The sequence below is a fragment of the Desmodus rotundus genome, chromosome 5 (assembly GCF_022682495.2).
Source record: "Desmodus rotundus isolate HL8 chromosome 5, HLdesRot8A.1, whole genome shotgun sequence".
Taxonomy (NCBI): Eukaryota; Metazoa; Chordata; class Mammalia; order Chiroptera; family Phyllostomidae; genus Desmodus; species Desmodus rotundus.
The window spans coordinates 142170591-142187102 of NC_071391.1; the positions used below are offsets into that span (position 1 = coordinate 142170591).

The 16512-nt window shown below is 41.7% G+C and overlaps 1 pseudogene; it reads right to left on the bottom strand.

Moving 5' to 3' along the window:
• Positions 1 to 1009: 1009 nt before the first annotated feature.
• Positions 1010 to 2184, bottom strand: LOC112298055 (methylthioribulose-1-phosphate dehydratase pseudogene; annotated as a pseudogene).
• Positions 2185 to 16512: the final 14328 nt, after the last annotated feature.

Below are 16512 nucleotides of genomic sequence, written 5' to 3' on the forward strand. Positions count from 1 at the left end.
AACCTAAAAATCAACCTGGACTTCAACTTCTCTAAGGTAAAATTAGGCGTGTTTTAATTCCAGGGAATTGATCAGGTCTAATCACCAAAATAGAATGTTTCTAATTTGTCAGTAGTCAATGTTATAACTGGGGCACGCCAGTGAGAGGTAGCACTGGAATTAAAGCACAGACTGGCATGTTAATTCACCCACATTCTGCCTACTAGCCCCATTCTCCTCCAGAACTACACCCCCGTGTATCTTTTGCAAGCAGAGCTCTCTTTGAAGCTATGAGCATTTCGTGCGTGGGAACAAGGGGAATCAAAGCTGCCTTATAGGAAAGCATACAGTTAAGATTCCAGGGGATGCTGAAAAGTACATGTCAGTAGTCTCCCTGTGAGGACCTCATCTGAGTCTGAGACCCTCATGTTTTGATTTTGTGTGTGTTTAAATGGTATTTACATTAATGGCCTCCATCCTGTAGCACCAGCATTGGTTTTCACACATCGTTTCCTTGGGTTTTTTTAAACCTACTTAGAAAAAAGAAGGGAAGCCAACTAGGAAAAGAAGGCAGGGGCGGAAAAAGAATAAATCATTATGCAGCTCTCAACCTACACAGGGAAACAGCAGAACAAACCCACAGATCCAGAATTGTCAAGCAATAAGGCTGTTTGTTTACAAGTCACAGAAGCAGTTACATAACCAGATAAATTAGGGAAATCAAGTGAGTGTTTGAAGAGGAGGAAAGACGGATACTTTTTGAATTAGTCAAGAGATTTCATCTCTGAAAGCGTCATACAGAATTTGTTTACTTTTTTTAGTTGTTTTATAAATTTAGTTTTTGAGTTTATTTGTTAAAAGTACCATGTTTCTATGCAGATAATGACCCCTCATTCTATATCATTAATTTTATTTATTTCATTATAACATTTTTATTCTACTACATTGTCATTTAAAATTACAATAATTTAAGCAAATATCATCCAATGGCAGAAGAGATTCAGGCCCTGCCAGCGTGGCTCAGTTGGTTGGGCATCCTCCTGCAAAGCAAAAGGTCCAGGGTTGGATTCCTGGTCAGGTCACATGCCTGGGTTGGGGACTGGGTAGGCGGGGAGGGTGTCCTCGGTCCCCACACCTGTGTGTAGGAGAGGCAACCAATCACATTTCTCTCTCACATCTTTCAATGTTTCTCTCCCTCTCTTTCTCTCTCTCTAAAAATAAATAAAATCTTAAAAAGAGGGAGAGAGAGAGATTCAGGGTGATCATTTGAAGTATTTAGTGACAAATTAATGGCAGAGTGGAAATTTTCAATCAATTAAAAAAGTAGGTTTCATTTAAGTAATACTTAAGTTTTATCTCTATATAAACTTCTATTAATATTTGGCTTAGACAACCCCATTTTCTCCGACCGGAAGCTGTGCAGGAACCAGCCCTCCTTTCTTCATTTCTATGGCAATATCAGACAAACAGTGTTAACATTCCCCATGGGTTTAGTCTTCTCCCTCTTTCTCCCCAGAGACTCCCTGACCTCTGACTAGCACTGCACAGGAGTCTGGGTATTCCTTCCTTGTAGGAGCCATTCGTTCTGAATAATGGGTGCCACCAACATATCATCATATCTGTAATATCCTCCCGAGGTAGAGTATCTTATTCCTTTTATCATCTCTTGATGTGTGTTTTTAAACTCTCATCCTGGGAAGAGAAGGGTGGCCAGGATGCCCGCAGCTTCAGAGTGGGGATGAGTCACTGCGCCTGCTCGTCTCGTAGTGTGAGCATTCATAAAAAGAGGAGTACACTGGCTTTTTTTCCTTTTTTTAAAGATTCTTATATGGTGAAGGCCACCTGTGGCCTGTTCATTGATGTCACAAACAAACATGTCTCCAGGCTGAATCAGTTCCTTTTGCACTCCTGAAGGAGCAATGTAGATTTCATTGCCATTCTTCAAGTTAATTCCTCTCCTCCTCCAATCCCACTGACCCAGCCCAAAGGGTAAAACTGTTTGCAAAGCTCTGGGATCAGGTATCTCGGATGTTCCTTGTCCTGCACACTGCATTGCCACCGGCAAGTCTCCCTCCTGAGCAGGACTTGGCCAGTACGAAGGGCATCCAAGCCTTCAATATTTGCAGGCTTTGCTCCCGGAAATCCTTCTTCATCATTGACTTTAGATACCTGAAAACACTTCCTCTCATAGCAATTTTTTTTCATAGAGCAATGATTATCCAACCTTAATTTAGTAAATCTGATAGCAATTAAAGTCAAGTTTGAAAGAGAGGGACTTGATCTTCACTGCTGTCATACACCGTGTTCATGGATAAGAAGAATTGTCATTAAAAATGTCCATACTACCCAAAGCAATAAATTCAATGCAATTCCTATCAAGATTCTAATAACACATTCACAGAACTAGGACAAATATCCTAAAAATTTATGTGGAACCACAAAATACCCTGAATAGCCACAGCAATCTTGAGAAAGAACAAAAGTTGGAGGAATCACCCTATCTGATATCTAACTATACTACAAGGCCATAGTAATCAAAACAGCGTGGCACTGGTATGAAAATACTTCCTCACCATAGGAGTTGTTGCAGCATGGATATGCATTTATGAGGGAAACTGGAATAGCTTTTTATCTGCTGACCTAGAATTCCTGTCTGATTTAGCAGGAGAATGTACTATGTGTCCATGAATCAGTTCTAATGCTCCTACCCATTACCCCATGACATCTATTTTGTTGGTTGTTTGTTTTATTTTCTGTTTGTTTAAGTTTTAGGACCATATAATGTTTATAAAATGAAGACCTTTAAAAATATTTCTATGTAGCCCTGGCTGGTGTGGCTCAGTGGATTGAGCATGGGCCTGTGAAACAAAGGGTTGGCAGTTCAATTCCCAGTCAGGGCACATGCCTGGGTTGCAGGCCAGGTCCCCAGTAGGGGGCATGTGAGAGGCCACACATTGATGTTTCTCTCCCTGTCTTTCTCCTTCTCTTCCCCTCTCTCTAAAAATAAATAAATAAAATCTTTAAAATATATATTTCTGTGTAAATAAATTTTTTTTGACTCTGAGACAGTGTAAAAATTTCACCTCTACAGAAAAGAGTTATAAAATCAAATGATTTTAACAGATCATTGTATTGGACAACAATACATTTCATAAAGAACTTAATCTACTCTCAATGAAGCTCTTAAATTAGAACGTTTTAATGATATTTTAATACATGAATTTATATTTAATACTCCCTAAAATATGATTTTTTCATGAAATCTTATAGCCTATAAGATTTTAGTGCTATAATAGAATCATTAATCAACTTCATATAAGAAGAGTTAAACCCAAATTAGTGAGGTTTCAGCCAGTAAATTTAAGGGACGTTGTTTTCTTTCTCCTATAGCTATCTCGTTCTTCAACATGGGTCCGATTAGTGTCATATGGTACTCCCAGGGGAAATCCTAGGGGAATTGTTAGAGAAGAATTATGTTTTTTGCCAGGCAGACAAAGACTGAATTCAGGTCCACAGAGGAGTCTTCTCAGGGTGTTTTCTGCTAACGGTGCCAGAGCCCCAGTATCCAGAGGGAGCTGCACACCTGAGTCCCCAGAGGGCTGCTGAGACACTGAGAATAGGTCTTAAGTCCATGTCAGTCCCTTAAGGTGTATGGGGAATGACTATTATGTTTTCCTCTAATTTGAGTCTTACCACAGAGAAGGATATCTGGTGGGCTATGTCCTTGTACCTGAATTAAGGCAGGGCTGAGATGACTATTGCTATAGATAAGAGGGGTGCAACCAACTATAATGAAAGACCTATGCTCACTGGTAATGTTTCAATAAATACATGTTCCTAGCCCGGGAACATCATCCAGCCTCCATAATTAGGAGTCTGATATTTACTAGTTTAGAACAGTGATATTTGTCTAATAAGGGCTCTCCATTCCCTTAACTGTCAGTGAGTGTTAACAGGGGGAATGAGTCAAAATGAAAGGACCAAGATGGATATCAATGTAAGACAGATTTTTCTCAATTGCTATTCAAATTCTTAAGTAAAGTACTTCCGGACTTGAAGGCCACACGGTTGCAATAACAGGCCATGAAGACGATTTATGCAATTTATGTGGAGGTAAATTGAATGAACAAAATTTTATCCATGTTCATATGTTGTACAGGTTATTGATCACTATCTAAAGATAGTGTGTAGAGGTGCCTATACTATTTTATCTTTATCTTATCTTGCCTGCTGTCCAAAGCCATATAAAATCTATTATCATTTAAGATAGTAATCACAATTACATTAATACTTTAATAATAATACCTTAATTTAAATAAGGATCTTAACCTTTCAAGGCACCCTTAAGTATATGAGCTAATTTATACATTATTCGAGCTCATTATGACTTATATACATTTCTCTGAGACGTGAAATGGCATCTTGTCCTATTACAAGGTGAAGACAGGATGAGCCTTAGACATTTGAAAAATTAAGCGTACTTCATGTTGGTATGTATATTATACCTTAATACAAAGTTTGAAAGGCTCTGATAACATAATGTGCACTTTAATTTAGCATAAGAAATGACTAAGACTGAGTGAACTAAATCACTTCTCAAGAGAAGATATATGTAGCTTTTGTTTCTTCACCATATTTTACGAAAGTGTCTTTTTAAAGTGATCTTGAACTACCTATCCTTCAAAATAATTTTTAACTGATGATTTTGGGGTGCTCTTGAGCTCTCTGGGGATGGGACTGAAGTTTCATTAGAATATCTTACTTTAATATTTAAGTTCAGAGAGAGGATGGGAACAGAGAGAAGAAATGCCTGGCTGTACAGGGCAAAGCAGCCCTAGGTGTAACTTCGTGAAGGCGGTCATTGGAGGTGGTGGAAAGAGAATGTGGACTGTGCTCGGTGGTGTGGGCTTAAATCTCTGCTCTATTACTTAAGCTCACTGAGGCTCAGTTTTCTCCTCTACAATCCAAGAATGTTGCTTTGCAGAGTAGGTGCTCCTTTCTGTCACTGCAGGCAGGAGACAGCAGACGAACTGATTCCCCTTCAGCAGTGAGCAGTTGAAAACACCACCAAAGATGGCAGAATAAACTATTAAAATGGCTTCTATAAATCCTTTTTTTCTTTTGCTTTTATCAACTATAAATGAAAAGCAACTCTATTTTCATAGTCTAAAGTTGAGGAAATAAGCTTTTGTAACATGCTAATATTTTCACCTCAGGAAAGCCACAGTGCTCCTACACTCAATCCTACTGTTTGAAGTAGAATGATTGGTTGTATTTTTTTTTTTTTTGGCCTGAGGTGAAAAACCAAGGGCTGTTCTAAAAACCATAAGCAATGATCAAGTGCCATATAAATTCTAAGTTATTACCTGAGGACCTTCACGCAGCACATTACAAATGCTAATTAATTTTCACCAACACCCCTGTGCTGAGAGCATTATTATTCCTCCTCCCCTTTACCAGGCAGGGAGATGAAGATTCCAGCAGACCAAGCAACTCACACTGGGGATACATGGAAGACGTAGCCTAGCCAGAAAAGAAAGCCCCCAGAGGTCGGAATGGGAGCCTGATTGTTGACAAGTGAAGAAGAGTATCATTCCTCACTTCCTCACATATAGAAACATTTCTGCTTTTCTTCAGATTGATAGAGTGTGTGTGTGGCGGGAGTGGCTGTGTGTCCTACCGAGACACTCAAAAGCCGTTAGCTGATTGTTTCCAAGACCTGCAATGGCAAATGATTTTTGGTAATGCAAACACTTCAATCTTGGAGACCTAAATTTGTTTAGTGAGCTCCAAATTGTTCCTCTAAATAGACTGAAAATGGAATTCAAGGAGAACCATGAAGACTGAAAGCAACAAGAAAAACAAAAGATCTTCCCCTTTTCAAATAAGTGATGTACTTGTTTATTGTGGTTTTATTTTTAGATTTTTTGCCTCAATAACTGTGATTTGTAAGGCAATCCTGAGATTATTGTGTAATCTCTTCCTCTATGCCAAGCATTTAGTGCATAAGGGGCTCCTATTAGCTACAGCACAGCCCCCTTCTCAGTCATACATGGACCAGTAACTAGCACAGAATATTGTGTAATGGGCAACACAGTGTATAAACAGCGTTACTCTTTCAAACACTCAGCGAATATACCACATTTACTCATTTAAGCAAGTAATTTGTGATTACAAGAATCCCAGGAATAAGCCAAAGATAGCTGTGATGACTTCAACTTAGTTAAATTTGGTAAATAAACACCTAGTGCTATTTCTTCTTCAAAAGCTAAAAATTTGACAACTAGGGTCTGATTTATGATTTTTATAAAACAGAAAAAGATTGAATATCTCAAGAACCAGCATAACATACATTTGTCCAAATTTAATTTTCCAGAAAATCACTTATCCTAGCCAAGAATAAATGCTAGGGGCTGCTTGACTAACAGTGTAAGGTAGTATGAAAAATAGAACTCACCGTCATTGGGTAAGTTTTTTTTTTCCATAATAAACTGCAATATTGGTTTATATAGCACCCACATAACTCTTTTCTGTCATGCTTTTGAAGTTGTAATATTTAAAATAGCAACTTGAAATTGTTGACTGTAATATAGAAAAATAGGATTGAATTTGGTCTTATGAGATAGGTTTCAGCTTCAAGGTACTGCAGTGTATTTCTGAAAATGAGCCTTGCAAATGTTTTCCACTAGAATATTTATGGATATAGTCATTTAGGCAGTCATTCCCTAGATTATAATAGGCCAGTAGCTGAAAGATGAGAATAAAACCTAAAGTGTCAAGTTGCAACTACAGAAAGACATAAAAAAACCCCACACATTTAAAAATCTTTTTCAAAACTCACTTTTTGTGAGATAGGTACTATGTTAAAAAGGTCCACATATTTGGAAAACTGTCTTTATGACTTTTTCTGATAGACCATGTTCCTTCCTGTTTCTGGGTTAAAATAAATAACTCCTGAAATTTTAATTTTGGTCTCTCAAACAAGACCAAACCAGTTGAGCTGCTTTATATCATCTCCTGAGCCAGGAATCGAGGCCAACAGTCATGAAAAGTTAACCGCGTGTTGACTGTTTGTGTTTTGTAGGTCAATACCTGCAATGAGGGGGTGAGTTGTTTGTGGCCTTGACATTGTTTCAGAAGAAATGAAAGAGTCTTAATGTTACTCTTAATCATATTATTTCCGCTCTTTTTTTCTGGCAAAGAATTTGTAAAGGTCAGGAAAGCCCTTCCTATGCAGAAATTACTGAGTTCAAGTGCATGCTCAATGCCACTGCTGCTGTTGATAACTACACATGCTACAAGATTTGAGCCGTGCACGTACATTTTAAGGGTCGTGGCAGATTGGTGTTCTCAAAACCATCACATTTTAGAAACCTTTCTAAATCATGAGTTACGTGAAACCATCACATTTTAGAAAGCTGTCGAAAGCATGAGTTACATGAAAATTAGGAGAGATTGTTTCGCTGAGCTGCCCCTTTTCCCTCTGGGGCCTATTAAGTACTATACAAACAAGAGTGCCTCTTACTTTGGCTTATTTGGCATTGGTACACGCCTCTTAGGTGAGTGGAGCCAGCCCTCTAGAACTGTCTCATCTTGAACAGTTTGTTATTCATATTCCAGTCGCTTTTTTTTATGCCTGTTTTTCACTTGATGATACCGGAGTATCTGATACTGATCAAATCAGCCGAAGGTAGAATAGGATGCGGGCGCATCAGAAAAGGACATTGATGCAGCACTGGGTATATCTCACTCCGTGGCACATGTTGCATGACACCTGGGCAGGGGAAGAGCCTGTTCAGAAATGCCTTCTCGCCTCTCTCGCGGAGTTACAGTGGCTTGCCAGGCCAAGAATGAAACAGAGAAGAAAGGAACTCGTTTTAAAAACCACGTCCTTCAGATGACACATGCAGAAGCTGTGTATGTTGGCGTTTCATCGCCGAGTCTTCTTACTCAGGGATCAACTTCTATCTGCGCGCAGAGGAAAATGGAGCCGAAAGTCAAAAACGTGTTTACTTTAGCCTCATCCAATTCATGCTTGGGAAAATCTGAGGGGTATAGAGAGCCTTCTGCATGTTGACACATAACACCCATTACTGTTAATAAGGGACAACCACATATGTTGAAAAGAAAACATGCCCTTTGGAACTGAATTTAGACCTTGGGGATAGAATCTCCCCAGCTAACAGGTGATGGGAATTGTACAGTCTCGAATTTGCTCCCTGCGGATCTGACATCATTGAATTTGAAAAAGCAAAGCCAGGTTCATCCAGGGGTAGCCGAGAAGAAAACTGTTTTGAAAAAAAGAAAGGTGATTATAACTCAGGCTTTTAAATTAAGCCACCGAAGTCCCTATCTAATTATATCATGAAAACAAGCTCCTGGTCCAAGTTCCTAGGAAAGAGAAGGTTGTGGTGGGTTTATTTTGTTGACTACTTTCAATCAACCATGCTTAATTCATTTTTCTTAAAATAATAGAATTAAACCCATATAAAAATTACATTGCATATTTCAGTAGTGAAACCAGTTTACCTTTAATTTTTAAGGATTTCTGGTAAGGAGAAGAAACAGGTGGTAAAAATAACCATGACCTACAAAACCTCGCAGACTTTGAGTTATATCCTATCACTAACCTTCCTGACCTCAGAGGTGAACAAGGGGCCAGCCAGTCATTGAAGGAACACTGTTCGGAAACCACTATAGGTGAAACCTGATGGAAGGGGCTGAGAAACAGGCAAAAAGTGACCAAAAAGCATAGTTCTTGACTTTAAATATATATATATAACTAAGACTAAATATTTGTACAAAGCACATGGATAAGTTTACCTCCACTTTCTTGCCTTGACCTTTTTTCTTGACTTTGAAAAGTGAAGTGAACTAAGGGATAAGGATGAGGAAAGGTCAAGGTCCTCAGTAAGCAGATCTCCGAAGAACCTTTAATTGTCTTCAGAATAGGACAGGAATTCACAAGACAAACTTGAAGATATATAAACCTGAGCTTGTCTCTTGAACCTTTCCTAGTCTCTCCGTTTTCCTCTATAAAGGGTATGGGAGCAATACTGCTACTTCACAGGGTGGTTGAGGAAATCAAGTAAGACATAATATATAAAGTGCTTAGCACAGGTTTGGGCAAATAGCAAGAGCTCAATAAACAACAGTCTTTGTTATTGTTCATGATAGGCAGTGACTAATATCCATTTAATGTCAAGTATCCTTTGCATGGAATGTTTCTAACTTTCCCCTCTGGTATTTATGGGTGAATCACCTGGCCACTCAGGGAGTGTCAAGTACAGCTCTATCACATCCGTCACCTTCTTCCTGGGTTTGTTCCAAAGGCTTACCCAGCAAACGGCCCCTGCTGCAGTGTGCAGTGGGGGTGGGAAGTAAGAAGGCGATGAGTCATGCCAGGTCCAATGAAGATCAAGACCAGGAGCCAGCGCAGACACCTCTTGGCTTTGACCCTGTGGGACTGAGGAGCTCTGTGTGTGCCAGGCTGGCCTCATGGGCATTCCAAAGAGGGTCCATGAGTATTTTCACTGAGTCCTGTGAGATTTTGATGATTCTAGGATTAGGAATGTTGGCAGCTAGTGTTGGAATAAATATTGTTTTAGAATGAAGGATAGCACATTAGCTAGTTCAGACCACTCCATGATAGAAGAGTAGAGAAACCCCCTAAAAAAGGAAAAAGCCCCTAGAGGTGAAATCACAAATGCTGCATTACCATGGGAGGTAGAGGATACATGGTAACATTTCTGTCTCCTGCTCACATCATTTGTGGTGATGGAAGACGTGACTACTCAGGAAAATTAAGGATGAGTGGATGGAAAGAAAGGCCTGATCATGGAATCAAGGAACCTCGGATAAAGGGTACCATCACAGAGAAATGATAAGTTATTTGTATGTATCTGATTAAGATTTGACTTGGGAATATAATTGTAAAGTGGAGATCTTGAGAGGAATCTGCATATATGTGAAACAAACTATGTACATCTTCGATTGATGCAGAAAGAACATTCCTTATTGTTTAGTTACTTATTTTTATCCTCACCTGAAGACATTTTTCATTGCTTCTAGAGAGAGAGAGAGAGAGAAATACTGATGTGAAAGAGAAATTTTGACGCAAGAGAGAAATTTTGATGCAAGAGAGAAGCATCAATTGGTTGCCTCCCATATGTGCCCAGACTTGAACTGGTGCCCAGACCAGGGATGACACGTGCCTGGACCCCAGGGTCACATGCAGCTGTGCCTGGACCAGGGGTGGAACCCACAGCCTAGGTGTGTGCCCTGACTGGGAATCAAACCCGTAACCTGTTGGTTATGGGGTGACCCTCCAACCAACAGAGCCACACGGGCCAGGGCCAGAAAGAACATTTTTTTGCTTGAAAATGTTTTGATACAAATTAAATAGAAAATCTGGTGTCTCGTATCTGAAGGGGAATAAAAGGGAAGTCTGGGGGCCTTGAGCTGTAAGCTCCGAGAACACATGCTGATAATAAGTGGTGAATTAATTTCTTTCGCTCTTCAGAGTCAGAAGTCAGAACCCTGTGCACATGCTGTGGACGAACACAGGACGCTTAAAGGCCGTCCAATCTCTCCCGTCACTAGTACCACCTAGTGGCAGCCAAGAAGATGTGTAAGCGTCCTTTTAAAAATTGGTTTAAAACGTTACAGAAGCATGCATCAGTAAAGCTCATTGTTAAAACACTTAAAAATACACTTAAGAATTCAGAGCAGAATATTAAGGGTCTTTCACTTCCTCTCCCAATCCCAGTCCTCGTCCTTATGTGTAGTGATCTGCCTCTGCTGTGCGTTTCCTCAAATCCCAATCTCTCTCTCTCTTCTCTCTTTCTGTCTCTGCCTCTACCTCTGTCTCTCTCAATCTGTCTCTATGCTCTTAGTTTTTAAAAGCATACTACATATGATGGGGTGATATATATATATTTTTTGCTTGACATATCTTTAAATCTATTCCCTGTCACAGTAGAAGCTACTACCAATGGGCCCAGACACTACAACCTGCTCACAAGTTCAAATGTCAGGTCAGCTGTCAAAATCTGCCTGGAAGGCCTTCCCTTGGATGAGGTTCTTGCCTCAGGCTAGCCATAGCCATTACCACTTCCCCTGCCTATTTGGTCTCTACCTTGTTCCCTGCCCTGAGCAACAGGCCCTCTACCTCTCTATCCTGTGGCCTAAGCTGGCGATGGGCCATCTGGGTCCAGGCGTCCATCTCTCCTGTCTTCTCACAGTCCATTAACTCCACCTCAGAGAGCTCCCTTGCTTCCATGCAGACCCTCTGCCCCCAGAGGGTCTGGCTTTAGCATCCTCACGCCTCACCTTTGCAGACTGCATCTCTACTCCTCTCCCTGCCTCCAAACTTCCACCAGAGAGATCACTCTATAACACACAGATCCTCCTGCTATATTATGCTTAGAACATCCCTGCAGCTCTCATTTTCTGTAGAGCAAAGCCCACCCACTCAGCAGGTATATGAAGCTCCTCCCTGTGTGGTCTATGGCTCCCCCCTCTCCCACATTCCCTGCACTCCAGCAGCACAGAATCCCTTCTTCCAGAGTGGACCATATGTCCTCCTGTGCCAACACACTGCAACGAACTTCTCTGGGCCCGAAATGTGCTTTGTCTTTTGTTCCCCTGATTACATTGCACTCATTTGTCAAGATGCAGCCCAAGTATCATCTATGAAGCTACCTCCAACTCCAGCAGGCTCCTCCTCTAGCCTCTCATGTATTTTATATATTTTTCTATTATAGCATTTACCACATTTTATTGTACTTACTCGGCAATGAGCAATCTGAGTACTTATGGTAGTACCCTCACCAATTCCTGCCCCACAGAGTAGCTGGCACATGAATGTGTTTGTAATGAGTAAATGAATACTAAAGAGAAGAATTGCAGTGAATAGGCCTGAGGGCAGTAATTTCCAAACTTTACTCTGATAAGTATCATCTAAGGTGCTTATTAAAATGCAGATGCTTTGGATTTACTATGCGCTCATCTAATTTGGCAGGTCTGAAAAGGTGGGGTGCAGAAACCTGCATTTTAACAAGCATCCCAGATAATTCGGATGGCTCGTTAGAAACCCGCCCCTAGAATGAAAAGCAAATAATCTGAAAAAAAGGAAAGGACGCATTTGTTCTTCGAGCTGGCATACATTGAAAAATGAGCTTGTGCCCATAAAAGATCCATGAAGTGGTTGTTCTTGGCACCCTTGAGAATAAATAGATGCCTGCCCACGTTTGAGAAGGCCACCGTGAAGTGGATGCTGCGAAGACTAAAGAAGCATCAAGCTCTACATACAAAGGCTGGATTGTTTCTTTCTCAGAACAATTGTCCTCAACTCCCATATGTTTGTTTTTTAGAATAGTCATTATTTAGCCAGGCCCAGGCTGTTTTCATTAATATGTTGCATTTGTGTCAAGCTTCTCTCTGGATGTTCTCCAAGCATTTTAGCAACTTTAAGCCTGTCTTCCCTCATTCCCCGAGGGAGGAACAAGCACAAGTTCACGCCAACTCAACTCGTTAGAGAGACATTATTCAAGAACAGCTCCGGGGCGCCAGATGCAAGCGGGAGGGGGAGAGTGGGATCATTCCCAGCCCCCTCCCCTCGGCGCTGTCTCATTTTCCCCACCCACCCTGCCAAATGCTCACTGGTGTCTGCAGCAGGTGGCTCCCACCCTGCCTTCAAATCTGCTCACACAATTTTCCTCCCAAGATAGATAAAGTCTGAAAAGATGCGCAGGTTCTAGACGATGCAGGACTGCCAAGGATCACATTGGCAAAGTGAAGACCGCACAACTAACCTACCAGATCTTGCAGAGACGGTGGAAAACACAGGGTGGGCTTTGGTTCAGAAGGCAGAACCTTTAGGCAGCATGTGTCCACCAGGGTCAGAGCACCTGTTCTCCCAAAGGTCCCGGGGCTCCGACCTTCGCCACATGGATTTGCCTGGATGTGCCCTGACTCTTTATTGCTGTTGCTTTCCTTCCGGTGAAGGCCCTGTCAGCTCTACAGACTCTGATTTCCTCAGATCTAAAGAGGTTAACCCAATCGAATTGACCCAGTTTCTGATTTAAGTACTTCTCCGACTCCACACTTTCTAGGTTCTTCTTCCTCAGTCACGGTCCCCTTAGCATGCCCCTCTTCAGCTTCATGACTCTAGGCTTAACGAAGACACCACTTCAGGGCCAAAGCAAGACACACGTGTACTCAAAGCAGATCACAGGAGGAAGGCAGTGAGCTCTCCTCTGATGGTTTATGAGCAACACTTGACTCGTGTCGGTTTCCCAGAGGAGGGGCCTTTGTGAAGGAAGGAGGAGAGAACCACACTGATAGCCGCCCGGGGGAAGGCTGTTCAGTGGTGCAACCCCCTGAAATTAGTCCGTGAGGTTTTGTGCAGATGGGCGGGCCCTGGCAGCCTGATTTCCTGACTCATGGGCCACCTTGCATATGTGTCTTCAGGTCTTTTAAAAAGTACACATACAGTAAAAAAACAAAACCAAACTCTGTGAGTGTGTGCATGTGTGTGGTGTGTACAGTTCTACGACTTTCAATACATATAAAGATTCATGCAACTACTATCGTGATCAGGACACAGAGCAGTTCTATCATCCCAGGAGATCCCTCGTACTGCCCCTTTGAGTGTATCTCAGCTTTATTTTAAAGCCTCACCCTCATAAAAACCAGCAGGGAAAGGTTAACCTCTATAGACAAGCTAAGAAAGATGGTCTGTGTTCAGTATGTGAAGGAAGTTGTCATTTAGGGTCCGATGACATCTACAGGGTGAGAATACATTCCCACGCTCTCAAGTCTTAAATGGGCCCCCGGTTGTCTTCCCAGGCAAGTTGGCTGAGCTGGTCCCGCCTACGCAGGCAAGCAGGAGCTACCTAGCTCAGGGAAAACATCCTTGTCCTGAATGGGAACCTGCTGATTTAAACCTACACCCATGATACCCATTCATCTGAGTTTAGCTAATACAAATTTGAAATCACTGGGCTGTAACCATGGAACTTCTGAAAATAACTCTCAGTGTGGTCACATTCATTAAATCTCACTCTGTAATCATCTAAATTTGGGGAAATAAATACTAAGTGCATGCGCATGTATCTACTCCACAACGAACTACAAGCCTAAACAATAAACTGTAAAAAGATCAAGATTCCAGCTGGGTTTTCACTTGGGAAACATTAGTATTTTAGAATAAATATGTGCGCATATACACACGTGTATATACACATGACATATATACATACGTGTACACAAATGCATGTGCACACACATGTATATACCAAACATTATATGTGCATATATATGTGTGTGTACATATATATACATATATATAAAATGTTTGTGGGGGGGGTTGGTCAGAGAAAGTGACTGATAAAGGCAAAGGAAAAACCAGATGTTTCAGCTTTGAAAAAATTACAGCGCTCCTATGTTTAATGGATTTGTTGAACCTTTCTGAGCATTCAAAAATTTTCTTGTCGAATAATGTCGACTTTTCAAATTCTGCCTCAAACAGTGAGGGAGGGTGCCACCAGCTCCACGGCTACCTCAGGGCCGCGAGGAAGGGTGTTCCCAGCGTGGGGAAGCATCAGCTTTGGGGCCGTCAGAGATCAGGGTTCGTGGGATTCTAGAGGAGGGTGAGTGTGTTGAAGACATTTGGGTTTTCATTCTGCCTTTTCCACTCACACTAACTGTGTGACCTTGGGTAGATTGCCGAACATCTTTGAGCTTAATACGCTCACTTTAACCACGGGAATCACATATAATTTATAAGGAGATTGGAGGGCTTAGTGCTACGGTGTGTGCACCGTGTCTGCCACACAGCAGAGCCCCAGTGAATGGGATGTGTGCCTTTCTGTTTCCCATTTAATCCATCCCTCCGCTTCTAAACAGAGCTCCGCTCAAACTAGTCCAGTCAGAGTTTATGCTACTTTTTAAGTGCATAAGAGAAAGAAAGATGGTTTAATCTGTCTCCTAATTCATCCAATGACTTTAACTTTTCCCTGGTAGGTACTAATGTCTTAGAAATAGCTAGAAACACGTTTTCCTTTCTGGGGTAGTTCCACTTTAGGATCTCAGCAGGACAGGAGAGTAGGTGGTCGGGGCTCCCCAGGTGTCGCAGGTCAGGAAAGCCTAAGTTATGCTGTGATGCAGAACCAGCCCACGGACAAGCCCAAATCTCAGCAGCAGTGTTCTACAATACTTTCTCATTCCTTCAAGAAAAAATGTAAAAGATGGATTGATTCTGCCCAGAAGGACGGATGGATGGGCAGATAGGTGACAAAGCGAATCATCCACATGCTAATCGTGAAATCCTGGTGGTGAGTATGTGAATGTTCTCTGCACAGTTCTTTCAACTTGTCTGTAGCTGTCAACATTTTTCACAACAAAATCCTTCGCAAACTTACGCTACAGGTCTGACAAAGGTCGGCTAGGGCTCTGCTTCATATCCTCTCACTCCAGGACCCACCCCGATGGATCATCTTGCAAGCGGCTAGTTGTCATGGCAAAAGGACAGACAGCTCTGCCGGGTATCTCACAGAAAGCTGGATATTTCAGCCCGGAAGGGACACGCGTCACTTCTGCTCATGACTCGTTGGCCAGGGATGCTCGCCCCAGGCCGTGGAAGTGCAATCCTACCAAGTGCACAGAAAGGGGAGGACTGGAAACACTGCTGGGTAGCACAAATAACTACCCTGACAGAAATTAACTACTTACAAGAATGACACACCTCAGGACCCTCATCATTAGCTAACGTGAGAAGGCGTGGTCACTTAAAGCAATGTAAGAGAATTCAGAAGTGTTTTCTTTCTCATCCACTGGCCTTCTTCGGTCTCCTTTAAATGGAGCGGAACTAACCCACTAAAGGCTAATATATTCCGAACTGTCGATGGCTGTTTTTCAGTCAGCCGGCTAGTCAGCCAGCCAGCCAGCCAGCCAGCCAGCCAGCCAGCCAGCTAGCCAGCTCTTTCTAGAATCTCATCACCTTTTTATTGAGTCAGCTCATTTTCACAATCAGTAAGAATTCGTGGATGTCGTCCAGACAACTTAAAAAAAAACAGAAGTTAGATGGAGGCTGATGAAGCTTTTCAGACATGGGGTAATAAAATAAAATATTTGAGTAAACAGTATTTCACAATTATTCTTGACTTGACATTTTTAGAGGAGTCAGGAAAGCCTTCATAGCCGAGGTGACATTTAAGCTGCCACTTGGAGGTATTTGCTAGGTAGAAAGTGGAGCAGGGCATTCCAAGCAGAGGGAACACACTGTGCATGGGGAGGAAAGTGTTCTGGCTCGCTGTGTCTGAAGGAGAATCGCAACTTCACCGTGGCCAGAGTCTGGAGCGCCCGTCTGGATTACTCTTAAAGCACTAGGATAGAACTAAAAATATTGTTGTCATTTTCACTGGTTAGTACACGGGAGATGCAATACTATATTTATTAAGGAAAAATTTAATTGATCTTATCTAGTGCTGTAACCACAATTAGCGTGACTTCAGAGAGAAAAAGGTCATC